Here is a 23070-nt window from a genome sequence, read left to right as displayed (position 1 = left end):
AGAAACCTGGACAGGCTCCCAAGCTTCTTATATACTCAGCATCAACTCTTAATTCAGGAACTCCCTCTCGATTCAGTGGCAGTAGATCTGGTTCTAGCTACACCTTAACCATCAGAGGTGTTCAGGCTGAAGATGTTGGAGATTATTACTGTCTCGGTTATCATGGCAGTGGAGTGTTCACACAGTGATTTAGAGCCGTACAAAAACCTCCCTCAGTCTGAATGAAGTGAAACTGGTCTGCTGCAGCTGCACAGAGAATAACTGGTCCAGTGAACACAACACAAGTCTTCAAGCAGAGCGGCAATGAAGCTAAACACAACTGAAACAAACTCACAGTTTTAAATGTTCAGAAATCTCCAAACAAATCCCCATGAACCAACTTTGTCATTTTAGATTTTTAGTTGAAGACTAGAACGTCTAAATGTGTGTAAGATGAGCCTGAGGTGGTGGTGGGGGGTTGAACTTAAACTTTATTACATTACTATAATTTACTTGGATGCACAGGTCTGCACTTTTTTAATTTTGATGATAAAATATTTGTTGCCAAGTATTGTAAGCAGACTGTGTCGTAAAATTACTGCCTCAAACTAGTTGCTCTGCAGTTAGGTTCTAACAGAAAGCTACAATAAACACAGAGAATATATACGTGTATTATAAAACATATTGAGCTCATACAACCAGCATCCTGCAAGTTTAAAACCAGAATAATGTGACAATTGTGGTTATTTATCAATTTCATTTGATGACTAATTGTTGCCAGATATTTATTTATCGACTTTGGTGCATTTAGATTCTGTTACTTCATCAAATAGTGATATGATGATTATTATAATCACACATTCAAAGTGTATTACCATTAAGCACTCACACATCAGAACATGGATGGAACAGAATATCTAATTAACTCTTATACTAAATGTGTAATTTCCTTTAATTTCTCGGAACATTTATAAACTTTTACTTCTTATGCTTATTGACAATAAGAATTATGAGAAAGTCCTACAAACTACTAATGTGATACTTTTTGTGATTTTCATCATTTTGTTCAATGTTCAACTCAGAAGTCAGAAACATGGTTTCATGCCGAATCCACACAAGAGAATTACTGTCTAAGTAGAAGTAAAACACAGATTTACATTCATATCTTTTGCCGCAGAAAAAATGAAACAGAAGCAGATGTTGGTGATGATATATTTTATTTTAGAAAAGTAAAAATAGAAATGTGAAAAACAAATGACATGAGAACATGAAATATTTATTCTTGTTTCAAAAGTAGCACAATACAGCATTGGACTGTCATAATGAGTTGAAGAAAAGACATGAAGACATGCAGATTGTCTATAGATTCTACATGTTTTATATAGACTGTCATTCTTTATATATAGACCCCAGGTTTCATGTTCTAAACCAGGGGTCACTAACAGGCGGACCGCGGTCTGAGTCCGGACCCAGAAGCCGTCCCGTATGGACCCGGACCTACAGCCAAAACAGAGAAGGTTATGATTTAAAACCTGACGAGGCGCTTCTATTTGTAACCAGGCGCAGCTTTTGTGAATCTTACGGTGAGTGGTAGTGGTAAGAAAAGGCGAAAAAGTGAAGTGGGATATAAGAGGGAAGAAAGTGATTCTAAAACTGTTCAATTGTTAAGATGTGTTGAGATTTATTATCTATAAAATTGGTTGAGACTTTTGAGTCAAGATGTGAAACAGAAAAGGAAATTCAAGCTTTTTCTCCTTTATTTATTTCTGAAGTTAAGCCCTTTATTTGAACATGCACAATTTTTCATTTTATTTATTTTCTCTGATTTTGAAATGCAGCCCTACTTTTATTTAGTTAATGAAGAAAACATTATACATATCTGCAATCATACATATATATTCAGTTCTATGTTACGTGACAATAAATATTGTCAAAAGTTTTGAATCGTACTGAATTCATTTGATTTGACAGTCAGGTATTTGTACATGCAGATGTTGATTCAACTACTAGGCTACTTAAATATATATCACACTAAATAGTTAGACATTATGATCTTCTGGACCTTTGCTTTAAAATTTTCTCTAACTGGACCTCTTTAAATTTTAGTTGAATACCCCTGTTTAAACCAACAACTTGTATCATAGATCCAATTCCTACAAAATCACTTGAGAAATTCTGCCACTAATTGTTAGTTAGATTTACTGAACACAATCAATCTGTCATTATCATCAGGATACGTACCACAGTCCTTTTAAAATAGCTGTAGTAAACCCTTCTCCAAAAAACCCACCCTAGATCCAGAGGTTTAGCCAATTACAGACCGATATCAACACTCACTCTTCCTGTCTAAAATCCTTGAAAAAGTTATAGCCAATCAGCTGTGCGATTTCTCCAGGAAAGTAATATATATGAAGACTTTCAGTCGGGTTTAGAGCCAATCACAGCACAGAGACAGCCTTGGCAAGTCACTAATGACCTTCTAATAGCTTCAAGATCAGGGATTTGTGTCTGTCCTCGTTCTGTTAGATCTTAGTGCAGCCCATTCGACACAATTGACCATCACATTTTTATTACAGAAGTAGAACAGTTAATTAGCATTAAAAGACAGCCTAAACTGGTTTAAATCTTATTTTCAGATCGATTCAATTAAATTGCAAATTAATGATGAGTCATCTGTGCGCACCAAAGTTAACACAGTGTTCCACGGGCTCAGTATGTTTAATTTATTCTCATTATATATGCTTCCACTGGAAACATTATCAGGACACACTTCGGTAAATTTCACTGCTATGCGGATGACACCCAGTTATACTTGTCAATAAAACCTGAACAATGTAATCAATTAACTAAACTCCAAGCATGTCTCAAGGACATAAAAACCTGGATGACCATAATTTTCTCTTGTAAACTCAGATAAAACAGAGGTTCTAATATAGCCTAAACACCTTGAGATACATTATCTAATGATAGCTGCGCTGACGACATTGCCCTTGCTTCCAATGAAACAGTCAGGAACTTGGGAGTGATCTTGATTTGTCCTTTATTCACACTTAAAACAAATTTCTAGGACCGCCTTTTTCCACTTCACGTAATATCTCAAAAATCAGACATGTCCTTTCTCAAAAAGATGCAGAAAAACTAGTCCACGCTTTGTTATCCAGACTTGATTATTGTAATTCCTTATTATCAGGCTCCAGCAGTAAATTACGTTAAAAGACTCTGCAGCTCGTCAAATGCATGTCACGTGTCCTGAGCCAGAACAAAAAAGAGACCACATTTCTCCATTATTAGCTTCGCTACACTGGCTTCAGTTAAATCTAGAATAAATTTAAAATTCTCCTCCTCACAACCAAGGCCCTTCATAATATGGCACCGTATACCTCAAAAAAGGCAGTAGTACCTTATCAACCCACTGAGAGCACTGCGCTCCCCTTCCAGGCTTACTTGTCGTCCTAAAGTCTCTAAAAGTGAGTAGGAGCCAGAGCTTTCAGCTATCAGCCCCTCTCCTATGGAATCATCTCCCACTTTCAGTTCGGGAGACGGAGCCACCATCTGTGCGTTTAAGAGTAGGCCAAAACCTTCCTTTTGATAAAACTTATAGTTAAGAGCTGGTACAGGCTTGTGTAGACCTGCTCTTAGTTATGCTGCTATAGGTCTAGAAGGTCGGGGACACATGACACTCGGGCTTTCTCTTTCCAGCTTCTCCTTCCTCTTCTCAATCGTTATCATCAAAGCTTATCTCATCAATACATGTTGCAGCTTGACTTCCCGAGTCACTTTGCCTTATCGTCATAGATCCAGGACGCAGCTGTGGCCACTTCGTGAATTATGATCTGTGGATCGCGTATCAGAATCGTAATGGTGGATCAGTATAGCGGGATTCTGTCGTGCTGGCTGATGTAGCTGATAATAATGCGTGGATCTTTATCGTGTTGGCGTCTGATAATGGTGGTGGACCGGTGGCAGCTGATGATGGATCCTAATGGCAACAGTGGACAATGACTGTGGACTATAGTGGCATCCGATCTTGATGTGGATCATGATCGTGGTGGCAGCTGACCATAGACTATGATTGCCTTAGGACTGCTTGATATATCCTTTCTCCTCAGATACAAGCCATTACTGACAATAATCCGTCAATTCATTGACCTTCAGTTATGCTTCAAATGTTTACCCTTATCAATGCTACTAAACCCTTTATCTTGATGATGTTCTCCTTTTACTTGACATCTATTGCACTTCTGTCCATCCTGGGAGAGATCCCTCACATATGCTCTCTCTGAAAGTTTCTACCTTCTTTACCCTGTTAAAGGTTTTTAATAGTTTTCCTTACTCTTGTTGAGGTTAAGGGCAGAGGATGTCACACTCTGTTAAACCTTATGAGACAAACTGTGATTTGTGAATATGGGCTATACAAATAAAAATTTGATTGATTGATTGATTGATTTATAAATATATTAATAAGATATTATATTATATATATAGCTATTATGATAAATATATTCCTTAGACAGTCAATAGACTGTATTTACATCTATATTGACCTTATATATCATTATATAGTAATCAGACTGTCTATACCTTCATATAGACAGTCTATCTAACAAGATCTACTTTAGGCCTCATGATGCATTTTGCAGCTCTTTTTATTCACGTGGTTTTATCTTTATCAGCAGATGCAGTTTGCTCAGTTTTAATGGAAATTGACATGTTAAACTTTTTTTTACAGAGTATTCGAATGAGCCTGATACCAAGTAAGCTTCACTGTCACATTTGGTCTGATTGATGCTCAGAAGTCTCAGAGGAGTGAGAATACTTAAATAGGCTGTAGAGGCCTGGGTCACTGAGGTCAGATGACACGTACTTACTTGCTTCTTTCCTAATATCAGAGCTGCATGAAATGACTGATGTACATGGTGATGAAAGGTTGAACAAGGACAGAAACTTGACAGACAACTCCGTATTGCCCCCACCCAGACTGCTATGAACCTGGGTGTGACCTTTCACGACAGTCAACTCTCCCTTACGGCCAACATTACTGCAACAACACGTTCCTGTAGATACATGCTGCACAACATCAGGAGGAGCTCACCGTGCCCTTCTCACTCAGAGGCGGCGCAGGTTCTGGTCAGGCTCTGAGTCATCCTCACCCCTAGACTGTACAGCTCCTCTGCTTGGAGTCTACCTGCTAGTGCATCCGACCTGCAGCTCATCCAGAATGCAGCAGCTCGACTAGTCTTTAACCTAAATTCACTCACACTACTCCCCTCCTCGCTCCCTTCACTGGACACCAGTGGCTGCCCATATCCGTTTCAAAACATTAGTACTTGCATGCCGTGCCAAACGGATCGAGTCAGTCATCAGGACATGGTCAGGCATTTTTTAGCCCGTTCACTCCGCTCTGCATCTGCCAATCGACATTGCTCCTCACTGCGAGCTAAACCACTCAACAAAATCCACGACTGTTTGCTGTCCTGGCTCCTAAATGGTGGAATGAGCTCCCCCATTGACATCAGGACAGAAGTCTACATCTTCCACATAGGCAACAACACACCTCTTCCGACTACACCTTGAATGGCGTTTAAACTAACATTAGCAGCACTTAAATGGCACTTAATTATAGCACTTTGTAGTTTGGCTTTCTTGAAGAAATTCTGCTTTCTGATTCTTGTTGTTCTGGGTTTGTACCCTCGTGGTTGAATGTACTTATTGTAAGTCGCTTTGGATAAAAGCGTTAGCTAAATAAATGTATTGTAAAACAAAAATCAACCTCACACCATGATAGGTGTGATGATAGTGAACTGCCAGCAGAGGGCGTGTGCATCTACTTATAGACATGAAGGATATTTCTGAGGAGGAGAGTTACTCCCAGAGCAGCTTCTGGCTTCAGTGTTCAGTCACAGTTGGATTTAGTTGAGGAAACAAATCACGTGGTCAGATTTTTGACCATTTCTTGGTTTGGGATGAAATAGTCCATTAACAACAATCACATTCAAAGGTTTTCAGTAAAGCCTTGAGAACAAACTTCTCCATATTGTGCAGACCAGAACTTTTCAAAGTCAGACACAGAAGTGAAAGTTCCTTCGTGTGATGTCACATGTTCTCACTCAGCGTCCTCTTCCTCTCAGTTTCATAAAGACAGGTGCCTCAAAGTAATGCACATGAATTTGTCATCATGCTCCTCAGAGTTAAGTCACACAAGTCTGAACCGTTTTCACGCACTCACACGGAAACTGCATCAGGATGATGTTGACAGTAACTCTGAGTGTCATGCTGTTTCTGAGTCAAGGGTGAGAGATTTTGAACATGGTGGAAATGTGTTTTCTTTATTTTCCTCCACAGGCTGTTGAAACTATTTCCTCTGATGCTCTTTCATTCATTTCTTATTTCAGAGTCTGCAGCCAACAAATTTCTGACTCAGATGACTCAAAGTCAAGTCTGTTAGTGTGGAGGACTGTGAACATCGGAGCCACAGGGAGTTCAGATATTGAATTGCTGACCTCAGTTAGTACCCCCAGGAAACCTGGACGAGGCTCCAAGCTTCTTTACGATGCATCGCTCTTAATTCAGGAACTCCTCTCGATTGGTGACAGTAGATCTGGTTCACAAGCTACACCTTAACCATCAGAGGTGTTCAAGGCTGAAGATGTTGGAGATTATTACTGTCTCGGTTTACATGACGGTGGTTTGTTCACACAGTGATTTAGAGCCATTACAAAAACCTCCCTGAAGTCTGACTGAAGTGAAACTGGTCTGCAGCTGCACAGAGAATAACTAGGTCAGTGAACACAACACAAGTCTTCAAGCAAGCAGATAAAACACAACTACGACTAAACCCCACACACACTTCTCGTTTTGTATTCTCCTCATTCAGTTCCCGCTCTGAAACTATGACGGACCACCAGCACCATACATCAGTCAAACAAAAGCTCCAGGTTATTGTTATGAATTTTGAAATAAATGCTAATGCTTCATATGTAGTATCCTCTGTAGCGTGCCAGAGAAGTGACACAACTGAAACCATCCTATGCACTGTCTGACACTGCAATGATCAAGACTGGAGAGTTTTTGCAAAGTGTAAAATTTGGAAAGCAAAACAGAACACTGATTTATTGTAACACAGTTTATTTAATGATGATTATGATATTTTGATGAATGAGTAGGTTTGTTCAAAATTAGAATTAAACTAATAAAGTCAGTTTAATTACCAAAAAAACTTGTGAAGATAAGAAGCAGAATATGCAGATGATCAATACTGAAAATAACATGGACACTAAAACCCAGCAGAAAGCTGCAGAGGAGATGTGCAGCTCGCTCAAAGAATCAGCATCATGTCAGACAGGAAGTACTGTCGTCTCTACTCAAACAAGCGGTCAGGGTCCAGGGTTTGACGACAGGGCTCTGTCCACAGGTCAGACTGGCCCCTCTGGCTCACTGAGCCGCCTTCCTCCACTGATCACAGGGAGGCTCATGGGTACTGCTCCCAGCCAGTAGCACACTTCCCTCCCAGGACCCCGGGCTGTAGAGACACCCCTGAGGAGCTGCTGCCCCACGCTCCAGCCCAGGCTCCAGGCTGGGGAAGCCCCGCTGTCAGACACACCACAGTGGCACTGCCCTGCTGCAGCTCTTCACTGGAGGAGGGCCCGGTCAGGGTGGGCCGCACCACACCCCACTGGAGGAGGAAAGACAAAGGGATGAGGATGAGAAAAATGACGTACAGGTGATTTCTTGTATGTTATAAAATGAAACAGAAGAACTTCTACTGGTAGACATCATTCACTCAGTGTCAGACCATCAGCACTTGAGGTTCAAGTGTCAATGTGGCTGAGAAGGTTCACTGATAATGATCATTGATGATTATTGAGGGCGTCTTAAATCACTTTGGTCTCAACGTGTGACAGTGAATAACTCGTCCCTGAGATGATTTTCTTCTGTTTAAACTCACAGAGCTGAAACACTGGTGTGAAAACAGTTCAAACACACCTTCGTCTGTTTCTTTCACTTCCCCTTTTTCACCACATGACGTGAACACAAAGCTGAGCTGCATCTACTGATAAAAATCCTGTTGTGTTCAACATCTGATTTTTGTGCAAAATATGTTTGATCAATTCAAACTAAACATTTTTTAAACAGTTTATGATTTAGTTTGAAGCTTGAGCAAATACTATTTTAGAAATGTTTTAAATATGTGTGAATAAAAATCATAATATTGTAAATGAAAATAGATGAAACATTTGTTTGTATGTTTCTATAAATCATTAATCTACATAAACTGATTACGATTAATAAATATTGATCTGCATTTCTTTCTCTCAGGATATGGGATTGCCTTAGATTGATAAAACTTCAACCGAAATTATCAGCCAGTCAATCTGAAACTTGATCAAATTCTTGTTCATTATTTGATAAAAGTTATAAATGCACAAAGTAAAAATCTCAGTACTGATCAATGTCGAGTTTAGTTCCTCACGAAAGTCCACCACGATGATACAGACTCATTAGGTGCTGCGTACAAAAACCTCCTGCACCGTGAACAACAGTCTGTCACTGAAGAGTCACTGTTCGTTAAATACACAATTTACACTGAATATTTATATTGAGCTAATGTGGCTTGAAATTTCTCGATTTAATAAAAAAAAATATGTATTTGTTAACATTTTGTTGCTAAACATTGAGACAAAAAGTTGATTTAACTTTGTCATGAATTAATATTTTGAAAAAATAGTTTGACATCATTTGAAGATGTAAAACAAACAGGATGCTTCAAAGAATTAAAACAAAATGTTTTGAAAATTCTATTGTGCGTCTACTCGTAATTCCAAGGGAATGAAATGCACATATTTGCATCAATAGAAAGTGACACAATTTGAATCCAGATGCTGACGACCCTCAATTCTGCTTCCTTCATATTTAGTGTAAATCCAAGCAGCAACGCTCCTGAGTTTGTGTCCCCGTCACCTTCAGTCCGCTCAGAGCAGAGGAATCATTTCCATAGAGAGGAGAGCTTTGCATGGGTCAGCTGATCCTCCACTGAACTGAGAAGCACATAGTCCTGTGACTCAACTCTGCAGGACTCAGACCTCGGTCGACCACAACCACCATGACTCTCATCACCCTCCCTCATCTGAACCGCTGGCCTGCTGCAGCTTCACAGGTTCAGTCACTCAGCAACATTTCAGGCGTGATGCGCTGCCTGTTCTCTCTCTTCTCGCTGATTAATGTATGATTTGTGTTTGTGGGATGCAGCGGCCCAGGTGACTGTGACTCAGCCTCCAGTCGTTATTTACTCAGGATCCACTGTCACGCTGACCTGTAAAACCAACCCCAGTGTTTATAGCAATAATGCGCGTATGGCCTGGTACCATGAAACCTGGACAGGCTCCCAAGCTTCTTATATGCCAGCATCACTCTTAATTCAGGAACTCCTCTCGATTCAGTGGCAGTGGGCCGCTCTGACTTCTCTTTGACCATCAGTGGAGTTCAGAGTGAAGATGCAGCAGTTTACTACTGTCAGAGCGAGCATTATTTAAACGGAGCATATGTGTTGACACAATGATTTTAGAGCCGTACAAAACCTCCTCAGTTTGACTAGTGAAACTGGTCTGCTGCAACTGCACAGAGAATAACTGGTCCAGTAGACACAACACAGTCTTCAAGCAGAGCGGCAATGGCTAAACAGCACAAACAAACTCACAGTTTTAAATGTTTCAGAAATCTCAAACAAAGCCCATACAACCAACTTTGTAATTTTAGATTTTAGTTGAAGACTAGAACGTCTAAATGTGTGTAAGGCAGAGCCAGAGGTTATTACTTCACTATCATTTACGTGGATGCACAGGTCTGCACTTTTAAATTTTGACTATAATGTTGTTTGAAGATTGTAGTGATGTAGTTCATGTGTTTCTTTGTAGGGGGTGTTTGGGTCAATGGGCTCCCAGGTCCCTTTGCCTGAGGCCTAAAGTCCCTTGAAACGACCCTGAGTCCCTAAATGAGTTTTCATGGTGATTCTCTGGCCGGAGCAGTGAGCGCTCGTTGACCGGCAGGTTGCGTGTTGTAAACGGAGCTGTATCATCAAAAACCTGCCTCAACTAGTTGCTCTACAGAATGAGTTCTAACAGAAAACTACAATAAACACAGAGAATATATACGATGTATTATAAAACACATTGAGCTCATACAACCAGCACATCCTGCAAGTTTAAAACCAGAATAATCTGACAATTGTGGTTATTTATCGAATTTCATTTGATGACTAAATGTTGACAGATATTTATTTATCGACTTTAAATCATTTAGATTCTGTTACTTCATCAAATGGTGATGTAGTGATTATTATAATCACATTCAAAGTGTATTACCATTAAGCACTCACACATCAGAACATGGATGGAACAGAATGTCTAATTAACTCTTATGCTAAATGTGTAATTTCCCTTTAATTTCTCAGGTTTCATTATAAACTTTACTTCTTTCACTTATTGCCAATAATAAGAATTATGAGGAAAGTCCTACAAACTATAACGTGATACTTTTGTGATTTTATCCATTTTGTTCAATGTTCAACTCAATAGTCAGAAACATGGTTTCATGCAGATCCCACACAAGAGGAATTACTGTCTAAGTAGAAGTAAAACAGATTTACATTAATATTTTTTATCGAAGAAAAAATAAAACAGAAGCAGATGTTGGTGATGATACATTTTATTTTAATAAAGTAAAAATAGAAATGGGAAAATCAAATGACATGAGAACATAAATATTTATTCTTGTTTCAAAAGTAGCACAATACAGCATTGGACTGTCTCATGAGTTGAAAGGAGCATGAAGACATACCCAGAGCTGCAGTAGAACACATGTAAATCTGCGGACCCACAGTAGAGCACAATGACTCCCATCAGTCGTCTCTCTACTCGAGCAGCCCAGTCAGGGTCCAGGATTTGACGACAGAGCTCTGTCGGTCAGACAGCCTCACAGCTCACTGAGCCCGCCTTCCTCCACTGATCTGCAAGGAGGCTCATGGTGCTGCTCCCAGCTGTAGTGGCCGCCCCTCCCCAGGACCCCGGGCTGTGAGACACCCCTGAGTGAACTGCTGCACCCACACCTTGGCCCAGGCTCCAGAGCTGAGGGAAGCCCCGCTGTACACACACCACAGTGGCACTGCCCTGCTGCAGCTCTTCACTGGAGGAGGGCAGTCAGGAGTGAGCCGCACCACACCCACTGTAGGAGAGAGGAGAAAGACAAAGGGATGAGGATGAAGGAAAATGGCGTACGGAGTGATTTCTTGTACGTTATAAACAGAAGAACTACTCCTGTTGAACATCATTCACTCAGTGTCAGACCATCGGCGCCCCAGGGTTCAAGTGTCAATGTGGCTGAGAGGTTCACTGATAATGATTATTGATTATTGAGGGCGTCTTCATGTCTGTTTCTCAACGTGTGACAGTGAATAACTTCGTCCTGAGATGATTTTCTTCTGTTTAAACTCACAGAGCTGAAACTTACTGGTGTGAAAACAGTTCAAACCTTTGTCGTCTGTTTCTTTCACTTCCTTTTCACCACATGAGCGTGAACACAAAGCTGACTGCATCTACTAGTAAAATCCTGTTTGTGTTCAACATCTGATTTTTGTGCTAAAAATATGTTTGATCCAATTCAAACTAAACATTTTAAACAGTTCATGATTTAGTTTGAAGCTTGAGCAAATTCTATTTTAAAATGTTTTAAACATGTGAATAACAATCTTAATATTGTAAATGAATATAGATGAAACATTGTTTAGTATGTTTCTATAAATGTATTAATCTACAAAAACTCATTCAATAAATATTGATCTACCATTTCTTTCTCAGGATAGTAGAGATTACCTTAGATTGATAAAAATTCAACAAAATTATCTATTGTCAATCTCTGAACTTGATCGAATTCTTGTTCATTATTTGATAAGTTATAAAAGCACAAAGTAAAATGTCTGGTACTTACAGTCAATGTCGGATTTGGTTCCTCCACCGAAAGTGTTCACAGTGATGCAGACTCATTAGGTGCTGCGTGCAAAAACCTCCTGCACATGAACAACAGTCTGTCCACTGAAAGTCACTTTGTTCTGGTTAAACTACACAATTTACACTGAATATTTATATTGAGCTAATGTGGCTTGAAATTTCATCAACATATAATAATAAAAAAAAATATTTGTTAACATTTTTGTTACTTCTGAACATTGAGAGACAAAAAGTTGATTTAACTTTGTCATGAATTAATATTTCGAAAAAAATAGTTTGACATCATTTGAAAGATGTAAAACAAACAGGATGCTTCAAAAGAATTAAAACAAACTGTTTTGAAAATTCTATTGTCCGTCTACTCACTCTATGGTCAAAATGAAATACACATATTTGCATCAATGAAAGTGACTTTAATTTGAATCCAGATGCTGGCGACCCTCTAATTCTGCTTCTTCTTATTTAGTATAAATCCAAACAGCAAGCGCTCCTGAGTTTGTTGTGTCCCACGTCACCTTCAGTCCGCTCAGAGCAGAGGAATCATTTCCATAGAGAGGCTTTGCATCGTCAGCTGATCCTCCACTGAACTGAGAAGCTTTATAGTCTCGGCTCCAACTCTGCAGGACTCAGACCCGATCAATCGACCACAACCACCATGACTCTCATCACCCTCCTCATCTGGACGCTGGCCTGCCAGCAGCTTCACAGGTTCAGTCACTCAGCAACATTTCAGACGTGATGCTGCCTGTTCCTCTCTCTTCACCTCCCGCTGATTAATGTATGATTTGTGTTTTGTGTGCAGGATGCAGCGGCCAGGTGACTGTGACTCAGCCTCCAGTCGTGACATTTACTCCAGGATCCACTGTCACACTGACCTGTAAAACCAACCCCAGTGTTGCTCACATTAATTATATGTCCTGGTACCAGCAGAAACCTGGACAGGCTCCCAAGCTTCTTATATACTATACATCAACTCTTAATTCAGGAACTCCCTCTCGATTCAGTGGCAGTGGAAGCAGCTCTGACTTCTCTTTGACCATCAGTGGAATTCAGAGTGAAGATGCAGCAGTTTACTACTGTCAGAGCATCCATGTGTCATGGGCATATGTGTCACACAGTGATTTAGAGCCGTACAAAACCTCCCTCAGTTTGACTGAAGTGAAACTGGTCTGCTGCAGCTGCACAGAGAGAATAACTGGTCAGTAGACACAACACAAGTCTTCAAGCAGAGCAGCAATGAAGCTAAACACAACTGAAACAAACTCACAGTTTTAAATGTTCAGAAATCTCCAAACAAAGCCCCATGCAACCAACTTTGTCATTTTAGATTTTTAGTTGAAGACTAGAATGTCTAAATGTGTGTGTAAGATGAGCCTGAGGTGGTGGTGGGGGGGTTGAACTTAAACTTTATTACATCACTATCATTTACGTGGATGCACAGGTCTGCACTTTTTTAAGTTTGATGATAAAATATTTGTTTGAAGATTGTAATGATGTGGTTCATGTGTTTCTTTGTAGGGGGGTGTTTGGGTCAATGTAGGCTCCCCAGGTCCTTTTGCCTGAGGCCTAAAGTCCTTGAAGCATGGAGTCCCACAAATGAGTTTTCATGGTGATTCTCTGGCGGAGCAGTGAGCTGCGTTGACCGGCCGAGTTGCACGTGTGTAAACGGAGCTGTATCGTAAAACCTGCCTCAACTAGTTGCTCTACAGAATGAGTTCTAACAGAAAACTACAATAAACACAGAGAATATATACGATGTATTATAAAGAACACATTGAGCTCCTTATCCTTTATCCTGCAGTTTAAAACCAGAATAATCAGACAATTTTGGTTATTTATCAATTTTCATTTGATGACTAAATGTTGCCAGATGTTTATCGACTTTAAATGTCATTTAGATTCTGTTACACTTCATCAAATAGTGATATGATGATTATTATAATCACACATTCAAAAGTGTATTACCATTAAGCACTCACACATCAGAACATGGATGGAACAGAATATCTAATTAACTCTTATGCTAAATGTGTAATTTCCCTTTAATTTCTCAGGTTATTATAAACTTTTGCTTCTGTCACTTGTTGACAATAATATGAATTTATGAGGAAAGTCCTACAAACTACTAACGTGATACTTTTGTGATTTTCATCATTTTTTCAATGTTCAACTCAGAAGTCAGAAACATGGTTTTCTGCAGATCCACACAAGAGAAATTACTGTCTAGAAGCTAGAAGTAAAACACAGATTTACATTAATATCTTTTGCATGAAAAATAAAACGAAGCAGATGTTGGTGATGATACATTTATTTAGTAAAAATGAAAAATAAACGTGAAAAACAAACATGAGAACATGAAATATTTATTCTTGTTTCCAAAAGTAGCACAATACAACTTTGGACTGTCATAATGAGTTGAAGAAAGACAGAAGACATACAGGCACAGTAGAACACATATAAATCACACGAGACCCACAGTAGAGCACAATGACTCCAGTCGTCTCTCTACTCCGAGCAGCGGTCAGGGTCCAGGGTTTGAGCGTGAGGGCTCTGTCAGTCAGACCTCCTGACTCACTGGAAGCCCGCCTTCCTCCACTGCTCTGCAGGAGAAATCATGGTACTGCTCAGCTGTAGTGGCCGCCCCTCCCCAGGACCCGGGCTGTGAGACACCCCTGAGGAGCTGCTGCTGCCCCCACCTTCCAGCCCAGGCTCCAGGCTGAGGAAGCCCCGCTGGCCAGACACACCACAGTGGCACTGCCCTGCTGCAGCTCTTCACTGGAGGAGGACGGTCAGGTGGGCCGCACCACACCACTGGAGGAGAGAGAGGGGAGAAAGAGACAAAGGGTTGGATGAAGGAAATGACGTACAGGTGATTTCTTGTATGTTATAAAATGAAACAGAAGAACTTCTACTGTTGAACATCATTCACTCAGTGTCAGACCATCAACCGCAGGGTTCAAGTGTCAATGTGGCTGAGAAGGTTCACTGATAATGATTATTATTGATTATTGAGGGCGTCTTCACATCTTTCTCAACGTGTGACAGTGAACTAACTCGTCCCTAGAGACCGATTTTCTTCTGTTTAAGCTCACAGAGCTGAAACACTGGTGTGAAACAGTTCGACCTTTGTCGTCTGTTTCTTTCACTTCCTTTTCACCACATGAAGCGTGGGCTAAGCTGAGCTGCATCTACTGATAAAATCCTGTTTATGTTCAACATCTGATTTTGTGCCAAAATATGTTTGATCAATTCAAACTAAACATTTTTAAACGGTTTATGATTTTAGTTTGGGCTTGAGCAAAATTCTATTTTAAAAAAGTTTTAAACGTAGAATAAAAATCATCATTTGTTCATGAAAATAGATGAGACATTTGTTTTTAGTATGTTTCTATAAATGTATTAATCTACATAAACTGATTACGATCAATAAATATTGATCTGCATTTCTTTTCTCAGGATATGAGATTACCTTAGATTCATAAAAAAATTCAACAATTATCAACCAGTCAATCTCTGAACTTGATCAAATTCTTGTTCATTATTTGATAAAAGTTATAAATGCAAAGTAAAAATCTCTGGTACTTACAGTCAATGTCGGAGTTTGGTTCCTCCACCCGAGAGTGTTCTGATGATACAGACTCATTAGGTGCTTCATTACAAAAACCTCCTGCACCGTAGACAACAGTCTGTCCACTGAAAGTCACTTTGTTCTGGTTAAAACTACGCAATTTACTAAATATTTATATTAGACTAATGTGGCTTGAAATTTCATCAAGATTTAAAATAAAAAATAAATATTTGTTAACATTTTGTACTTCTGAACATTACAGAGACAAGTTGATTTAACTTTGTCATGAATTAATATTTCAAAAAAGTAGTTTGACATAATTTGAAAGCTGTAAAACAAACAGGATGCTTCAAAGAATTAAAACAAAATGTTTTTAATTCTATTGTTCGTCTGTAATTTCAAGAATGAAATACACATATTTGCATCAATGAAAGTGACACAATTTGAATCAGATGCTGGCTGACCCTCAATTCTGCTTCTTCATATTTAGTGTAAATCCAGGCAGCCCAGCGCTCCTGGTTTGTGTCCCCGTCACCTTCAGTGCGCTCAGAGCAGAGGAATCATTTCCATAGAGAGGCTGCATCGTCAGCTGATCCTCCACTGAACTGAGAAGCTTTATAGTCCTGTGACTCCAGCTCTGCAGGACTCAGACCCGTCAGTCGACCCACCCAGCCACCATGACTCTCATCACCCTCCTCATCTGGACTGGCCTGCTGCAGCTTCACAGGTTCAGTCACTCAGCAACATTTCAGACGTGATGCGCTGCCTGTTCTCTCTCTTCACCTCCGCTGATTAATGTATGATTTGTGTTTGTGTGCAGGATGCAGCGGCCAGATGACTGTGACTCAGCCTCCAGTCGTGACATTTACTCCAGGATCCACTGTCACGCTGACCTGTAAAACCAACCCCAGTGTTTATAGTTCTGGTTCTACTTATTATTTGTCCTGGTACCAGCAGAAACCTGGACAGGCTCCCAAGCTTCTTATATACTTAGCATCAACTCTATATTCAGGAACTCCCTCTCGATTCAGTGGCAGTGGCTCTGGTTCTAGCTTCACCTTAACCATCAGCGGTGTTCAGGCTGAAGATGTTGGAGATTATTACTGTCTCGGTTATGAAGGCGGTGAAGGGATTCACACAGTTTAGAGCCGTGCAAAACCTCAGTCAGTTTGACTGAAGTGAAACTGGTCTGCTGCGGCTGCACTGAGAATAACTGGTCAGTGAACACAACACAAGTCTTCAAGCAAGGCGACAATGAAGCTAAACACAACTGGAAACAAACTCACAGTTTTAAATGTTCAGAAATCTCAAACAAAGCCCCATACAACCTTTGTCATTTTAGATTTTTAGTTGAAGACTAGAACGTCTAAATGTGTGTGTAAGACGAGCCTGAGGTGGTGGGAGGTTTAACTTAAACTTTATTACTTCACTATCATTTACGTGGATGCAGAAGTCTGCACTTTTTCATTTAGATGAAAAAATATTTGTCTGAAGACTGTTGTGATTTGTGGTTCATGTGTTTCTTTGTAGGGGGTGTTTGGGTCAATGTAGGTTCCCAGGTCCCTTTTGCTGAGGCCCCTGAAGTCCCTTGAAGCGCCCTGGAGTCCACAAATGAGTTTCATGGTGATTCTCTGGTGGAGCAGTGAGCGCTGCGTTGACCCGGCTTGAGTTGCACGTGTTATGTGAGCTGTATCGTAAAAAACCTGCCTCAACTAGTTGCTCTACAGAATGAGTTCTAACAGAAAACTACAATAAACACAGAATATATACGATGTATTATAAAACATTGAGCTCCTTTGCTTAGCATCACTGCAAGTTTAAAACCAGAATGATATGAAAATTGTGATTGTTTATCAATTTCATTTGATGACTAATTGTTGCCAGATATTTATTTATCAACTTTAAATGTCATTTAGATTCTGTTACACTTCATCAAATACAGTGATATGATGATTATTATAATCACACATTCAACGGTGTATTGCCATTAAGCACTCACACATCAGAACATGTGTTGGAACAGAATATCTAATTAACTCTTATGCTAAATGTGTAATTTCACTTTAATTTCTCAGGTTTCATTATAAACTTTTACTTCTGTCACTTATTGACAATAATATGAATTATGAGAAGTCTACAAACACCTAACGTGATACTTTGTGATTTTTCAGCGTTTTGTTCAATGTTCAACTCAAGTCAGAAACATGGTTTCATGCAGATCCACACAAAATTACTGTCTAAGTAAGTAAAACACAGATTACATTCATATCTTTTGCATGAAAAATAAAGCAAGCAGATGTTGGTGATGATATATTTTATTTTAGTAAAGTAAAAATAGAAATGTGAAAAACAAATGACATGAGAACATGAAATATTTATTCTTGTTTCAAAAGTAGCACAATACAGCATTGGACTGTCATAATGAGTTGAAGAAAAGACATGAAGACATGCAGATTGTATATAGATTCTACATATTTTATATATTTAGTCATCCTCTTTACATAGACTGTTTATAAATATATTAATAATATATTATTATATTATATATATAGCTATTATATGATAAATATATTCCTGAGACAGTCAATAGACTGTATTTATATCTATGTAGACCTTATATATCATCATATCGCAATATGACTGTATATATCTTTATATAAACTGCATATATCTATATATAGATACACAATAGACTGTATTCAAATCTATATAAACCTTATATATCATTATATAGTAATCAGACTGTCTATACCTTCATATAGACAGTCTATCTAACTAAGGTCTCTTTAGGCCTCATGATGCATTTTGCAGCTCTTTTTATTCACATGGTTTTATCTTTATTAGCAGATGCAGTTTGCTCAGTTTTAATGGAATTGACATGTTAAACTTTATTTATTTTTACAAAGTAATCGAATGAGCCTGATACTCAAAAACTTCGCTGTCACATTTAGTCTGATTGATACTCAGAGTATTCTCAGAGGTTGAGAATACTTAAATAAAACCGAGGCCTGGGGTCACTGAGGTCAGATGGCGTGCACTTGCTTCTTTCCTAATATCAGAGCTGCATGAAATGACTGATGTACATGGTGATGAAAAGGTTGAACAAGGACAGAAGCTTGACAGACAGCTCTGTGTTGGCCCCACCCAGACACTGTGAACCTGTGTGTGACACCCGACAGTCAACTCTCCCTTACGCCAACATTACTGCAACAACACGTTCCTGTGAATACATGCTGCACAACATCAGGAGAACCCGTCCCCTTCTCACTCCAGAGGCGGCGCAGGTTCTGGTCAGGCTCTGGTCATCACACCCCCTAGACTATTGCAACTCCACTCTGGCAGGTCCACCACTAGTGCCATCCAGCCTGCGCTCATCCAGAATGCAGCAGCTCGACTAGTCTTTAACATAAATTCATGCACTGCCTCTCCGCTCCCTTCACTGTGGTTACCAGTGACTGCCGCGTCCGTTTCAAAACATTAGTACTTGAGTACCGTGCTGCGAGCAGTCGGGTCCCAGTCTACATCCAGGACATGGTCAACATTACACCCCAGCCCGTTCACTCACTCTGCATCTCCCAATCGGCTTGTTGCTCCTCACTGCGACTAAACCTCAACAAAATCGACTGTTTGCTGTCCTGGCTCCTAAATGAGTGGAATGATCTCCCCATTGACATCAGGATGAAAGTCTACATCTTCCACAGCAAACTAACAACACACCTCTTCCGACTATACCTTCAATAAAAGTTTAAACTAACACATTAGTAGCACTTAAATGGCATAATTATAGCACTTTGTAGTTTGGCTTTCTTGAAGAAATTCTACTTTCTTGATTCTTGTTGTTCTGGGTTTGTACCTCATGGTTGAATGCACTTATTGTAAATTGCTTTGGATAAAAGCATCAGCTAAATGAAATGTAATGTAAAACAAAATCAGCCTCACCATGATGGAGTTATTGTGTGAACTGCCAGCAGAGGGCAGTGTGCATCACTTATAGACATGAAGGGATATTTCTGAGAGAGGTTACTCCCCAGACAGCTTCCTGGCTTCAGTGTTCAGTCACAGTTGGATTTAGTTGAGGAAACAAAATCAAGTGGTTGATACATTTCTTGGTTTGGGATAAAATAGTCCATTAACAACAATCACATTCAAAGGTTTCTGGTAAAAAGCCTTGAAGACAAACTTCTCCCATGTGTGCAGACAGAACTTTTCAAAGTCAGACACAGAAGTGATTCCTTCATGTGATGTCCACATGTTCTCACTCAGCGTCACCTCTTCCTCTCAGTTTCATAAAGACAGGTGCTCAATGTATTTTTCATGAATTTTATGCATCGCTGCTCCTCAGAGTTAAGAGTCACAGAGTCTGAACCGTTTTCGCACTCACACAGGAAACTGCATCAGGATGATGTTGACAGTAACTCTGAGTGTCATGCTAATTTTCTGAGTCAGGGTGAGAATTTTGAACGCGTGGAAATGTGTTTCTTTATTTTCCTCCACAGAGCTGTTGAAACTATTTCCTCTGATGCTCTTTCATTCATTTTCTTATTTCAGAGTCTGCTGCCAACAAATTTCTGACTCAGACTGACTCAGTCAAGTCTGTTGGTGTGGAGGGACATGAACATCGGGCCACAGGAGTTCAGATATTGGTGCTGACCTCCAGTTGGTACCTTCCAGAAACCTGGACAGGCTCCCAAGCTTCTTATTTACTCAGCATCAACTCTTAGGAACTCCTCTCGATTCAGTGGCAGTAGATCTGGTTCTTTACACCTTAACCATCAGAGGTATTTCAGGCTGAAGATGTTGGAATTATTACTGTCTCGGTTTTACATAGCAGTTATGTGTTCACATTGATTTAGAGCCGTACAAAAACCTCCCTCAGTCTGACTGAAGTGAAACTGGTCTGCAGCTGCACAGAAGAATAACTGGTCCAGTAGACACAACACAAGTCTTCAAGCAAAGGAATCGAAACAGAACTGAAACAAACCCCACACACACTTCTCGTTTTGTATTCTCCCTCATTCAGTTTCTGCGTTCTGAAGCTACTGACCAGATAACTCCATACATCAGTCCAAACAAAAAGCTCAGGTTATTGTTATAGATTTTAAAAATAAATGCTTTAATGCTTCATATAGTATTATCCTCTACTGACGTGCAGAGAAGTGACACAGCAGAAACCATCTCCTGCACTGTCTGACACTGCAGTGATCAAGACTGGAGGTTTGCAAAGTGTAAAATGTTGAAAGCAAAACAAAGACAATGATTTATTGTGACACACAGTTTTATTCAATGATGATTATGATATTTTGATGAATGAGTAGGTTTTTTCAAAATTAGAATTAAACTAATTAAAGTAAGTTTAATTTAAAAATCGAATGAAGATAAAGCAGAATATGCAGATGATCAATACTGAAAAGAAACATGGTACTAAAACCCAGCAGAAAGCTGCAGAGAGAGATGTGCAGCTCATCAAGATCAACATCATGTCAGACAGGAAGTGCTGTGTCTCTCTACTCCGAGGCGGTCAGGAGTCCAGGTTTGGCGACAGGGCTCTGTCGGTCAGACTGGCCTCACAGCTCACTGAGCCCGCCTTCCTCCACTGATCTGCAGGGAGGCTCCATGGTGCTGCTCCAGCTGTGGTGGCCGCCCCTCCCCAGGACCCCGGGCTGTGGGGCACCCCTGAGGAGCTGCTGCTGCCCCCACCTTCCAGCCCAGGCTCCAGGCTGAGGAAGCCCCGCTGGCCAAGACACACCACCGCACTGCCTGCTGCAGCTCTTCACTGGAGGGGAGGGCCGGTCAGGTGAGCCACTTCCCACCCACTGGAGGAGAGAGAGGGGAGAAAGACAAAGGGATGAGGATGAAGGAAATGACGGTACAGGTGATTTCTTGTATGTTATAAAATGAAACAGAAGAACTTCTACTGTTGAACATCATTCACTCAGTGTCAGACCATCAGCCGCAGGGTTCAAGTGTCAATGTGGCTGAGAGAAGGTTCACTGATAATGATTATTGATGATTAATGAGGGCGTCTTCGTCTGTTTCTGCTGATGTGACAGTGAATAACTTCGTCCCTGAGATGATTTTCTTCTGTTTAAACTCACAGAGCTGAAACACTGGTGTGAAAACAGTTCAAACCTTTGTCGTCTGTTTCTTTCACTTCCTTTTCACCACATGAGCGTGAACACAAGCTGAGCTGCATCTACTGATAAAATCCTGTTTGTGTTCAACATCTGATTTGTGCCAAAATATGTTTGATCAATTCAAACTAAACATTTTTAAACAGTTTATGATTTAGTTTGAAGCTTGAGCAAATACTATTTTAAAATGTTTTAAACATGTGAATAAAAATCATAATTGTACATGAAAATAGATGAAACATTTGTTTTAGTATTTTTCAATATATGTTTTAATCTACATAAACTGATTACGATCAATAAATATTTATCTGCATTTCTTTCTCTCAGGATATGAGATTACCTTAGATTGATAAAAATTCAACAAAATTATCCAATGATCAATCTCTGAACTTGATCAAATTCTTGTTCATTATTTGATAAAGTTAAAAATGCACAAAGTAAAAATCTCTGGTACTTACAGTCAATGTCGAGTTTGGTTCCTCTGAAAGTCCACCACAGATACAGACTCATTAGGTGCTCGTACAAAAACTCCTGCACCGTGAACAACAGTCTGTCCACTGAAGAGAGTCACTTGTTCTGGTTAAACTACACAATTTACACCTGAATATTTATATTGAGCTAATGTGGCTGGAAATTTCATCAAGACTTAATAATAAAAAAATATGTTTGTTAACATTTTGTTACTTCTGAACATTTAGAGACAAAAGTTTATTTAACTTTAACCATGAATTAATATTTCCGAAAAATAGTTTGACATCATTTTAAGAAAGATGTAAAATAAACAGGATGCTTCAAAAGAATTAAAACAAACTGTTTTTAATTCTATTGTCACGTCTACTCACTCTGTAATTCAAGGAATGAAATACACATATTGTCAATGAAAGTGACACTATTTGAATCCAGATGCTGGCGACCCTCAATTGTGCTTCTTCATATTTGAGTGATCCAAGCAGCAACGCTCCTGAGTTTGTCTCACGTCACCTTCAGTCCGCTCCAGAGCAGAGGAATCATTTCCATAGAGAGGAGGCTTTGCGTAGTCAGCTGATCTCCACTGAACTGAGAAGCTTTATAATCCTGTGACTCCAGCTCTGGGACTCAGACCCGTCGGTCGACCACAACCACCATGACTCTGCATCACCCTCCTCATCTGGGACGCTGGCCTGCTGCAGCTTCACAGGTTCAGTCACTCAGCAACATTTCAGATGTGATGCGCTGCCCCTGTTCTCTCTCTTCACCTCAGCTGATTAATGTATGATTTGTGTTTGTGTGCAGGATGTGACCAGGCTGACTGTGACTCAGCCTCCAGAAATGACATTTACTCCAGGATCACTGTCACGCTGACCTGTAAAACCAACCCCAGTGTTACTCACATTTAATTATATGTCCTGGTACC

At 39.9% G+C, this 23070-nt stretch overlaps 1 pseudogene and 1 gene segment (V, D, J or C); both read left to right on the top strand.

Annotated features, from left to right (window-relative positions):
* The window catches only part of LOC118116397, an 86923-nt gene that overhangs the window by 7086 nt on the left and 56767 nt on the right, over positions 1–23070 (top strand).
* Positions 12634–23070, top strand: part of LOC124852604 — a 47937-nt pseudogene continuing 37500 nt past the window's right edge.

The sequence above is a fragment of the Hippoglossus stenolepis genome, chromosome 10 (assembly GCF_022539355.2).
Source record: "Hippoglossus stenolepis isolate QCI-W04-F060 chromosome 10, HSTE1.2, whole genome shotgun sequence".
NCBI classification, from domain to species: Eukaryota; Metazoa; Chordata; class Actinopteri; order Pleuronectiformes; family Pleuronectidae; genus Hippoglossus; species Hippoglossus stenolepis.
Note: the sequence above shows the minus strand (reverse complement) of the source record. Positions and strands in the feature narration are given on the sequence as shown.